This window comes from Echinops telfairi, unplaced genomic scaffold (genome assembly GCF_000313985.2).
Source record: "Echinops telfairi isolate 266 unplaced genomic scaffold, ASM31398v2 ScPeMD7_21;HRSCAF=78, whole genome shotgun sequence".
In the NCBI taxonomy this organism is placed as follows: Eukaryota; Metazoa; Chordata; class Mammalia; order Afrosoricida; family Tenrecidae; genus Echinops; species Echinops telfairi.
The window spans coordinates 8,271,967-8,274,084 of NW_022103918.1; the positions used below are offsets into that span (position 1 = coordinate 8,271,967).

A 2,118-nucleotide genomic window follows, 5' to 3' on the forward strand; every position below is an offset into this window, starting at 1 on the left:
CCACCGCAGGGAGTTGGAGTCTGGGTTGGATTACTTCTCCCGTGTCCTCCGGCCAGGCCCTCGTAAGAGTCTGCTGTTACCTTGTGGGGATTAGACGCCATCAGAAGCAAAGCCGCTGACTGTTCAACTACCTGGGTGTCAGTCTAGGACATTTACCCTGCGTGTTTGATATAAATAAGAATTAGAGTAATGCTGACTCACAAATTCGAAGTATAAGTCTATCTTGGAGTGCCTGGATGGTCTCTGACTAAATGATAAATTCTTTTGCTAAATTTTAAAAACTCACAGGGCCAGCTTTAAATTTAAGATGTAGGAGACATTTGTCCTCTTCCTAGGTGAGATTTAGGAAACACCTGTCAATTTCCCAACACCCTTTTCATCTCCATTTCCCAGGATTCTTAGTGTTTATGTATTATCCTTCCAAAAGTAAATATTAAAGCTTCTCGTCCCAGAAACCAGTCAAATTCCAGGCATAGGTACTTTGTACAATGACACATGCTATTAGTGATCACCTTCCCTAGTTAAACACATCTCTGGCTCCATAAAGAACTAACAGATAGATACTAAGATTTTAATAATACTGATAAAGTTGTTTAACATGCTGAAACCAAATAATGACATTTATCAAATCTAATCATAGTACTGGGTGGAACAATCTGGTCCCCAAATGCATTATCTCCTGGAACCTCAGAATGTGACCTTATTTGGAAATAGGGTGGATTCCAGATGTAATTAGTAAAGATGAAGTCATACTGTATTCGGCTGTGTGTTAAACCCAGTGACTGGTCTCCTTATAAGAAGCCATGTGAACACAGAGGCAAAGATTGGAGCGATGCAGCTATAAGATAAGAAACAGCAAGGAAGCTTCCATACACTAGGAAGAGGTACAAAACGATTTTTTCTCAGAGCCTTTAGAGCAAGCCTTGCTCTGCAAACATCTTGGTTTTGGACTTTCTAATTGTATGAGAATAGTTTTCTGTTGCTGTCAGTCAAATCAGCGCAAATGTGTGTATTCTTATCTCTTCTTCAATGAGACCCAGCAATCAAATTGTTGGTAGATAAATCAAGGAGCCCAAACTTGAGGTCAGAGATCGGAGTTCAAATTCTGGCCTAGTGAGCACTCGCTATTGAACTTGAGCAAATCACTTCACTCCTTTGGGACTCCGTTTCCTCTTTGGAAAATAGAAGAGATACCTGATTCACAGAGATGGAAAGGAATAAAAGCATTGTATGCTGGTTTGGTGTCCCCGCCCTCATGTGTCGAGATAGCTGCTTTATCCCCTGAATGATTTTCACATGTTCAAAGCAAGCTTAAAACTCTGTGTGCAATCACAAAACATAAGCAGTGAGCAACGTCATGAAAATGCAATTCCATATTAAATTCCATGGCCTTTGCAGAGAAAAGAGAAAAAAAAGAAATGAATCATGTAGAGCTTATCCCTGGAAGTATAAATTCCCCAGCGGCAGTAAATCCTTCTTGGATGGCCTTTGGTGATGTATTCACTTGTTCACTGGCACACCCCACGCAGATAGTTTATCCTCTTTATCTGAGGCCACAATTACATGGAGGCTGAATCTAAACCATCTGCTGTTCACCTGCACTTGATACACGCCGATGTACTTCTACATACTTGTGAAATGGTGTGAGTCAGTGACAGTCCTAGGCATTCTTCGCTTTGGCCCTCTTGTCTAAGGTTGATGCTTATTCTGTATTGTGCTGAATTATAACTTCCATTGAGTTTGTTAATTCAACACTCCCGTGCAGAAGGAAAGCACTTGATTCTCCTGTCAAGTTATAGACAACATAAACCAGAGGCTTCTAGTGATTCAATCTATCTATAATATTACCACAATGAAACTATGATGCTTTTGAAAGCTGATTTATAATGATCTCTTACAACGATCTCTTTCCTCTTCATGGCCCTAAAAACTCAAACCAAACTCACTGCCATCAAGTTGATTCCAATTCACTATGACTGTAGGACAGGCTAGTCCCCATGGGTTTCTGGGACGGTAACTCTTCACTAGAGTCGAAAACCTCATTTTTCTCTCATGGAGTGGCTGATTTTGGAGTTACCTGCCCTGTGCATGACCACTGCACTAGCAGGGCTCCTAAGG

At 41.0% G+C, this 2,118-nt stretch overlaps 1 protein-coding gene across 1 annotated transcript in view; it reads right to left on the bottom strand.

Annotated features, from left to right (window-relative positions):
* The window catches only part of ABCC9 (ATP binding cassette subfamily C member 9), a 142,792-nt gene that overhangs the window by 19,340 nt on the left and 121,334 nt on the right, over positions 1-2,118 (bottom strand). The gene's annotated exons all lie outside the window — the stretch shown is intronic.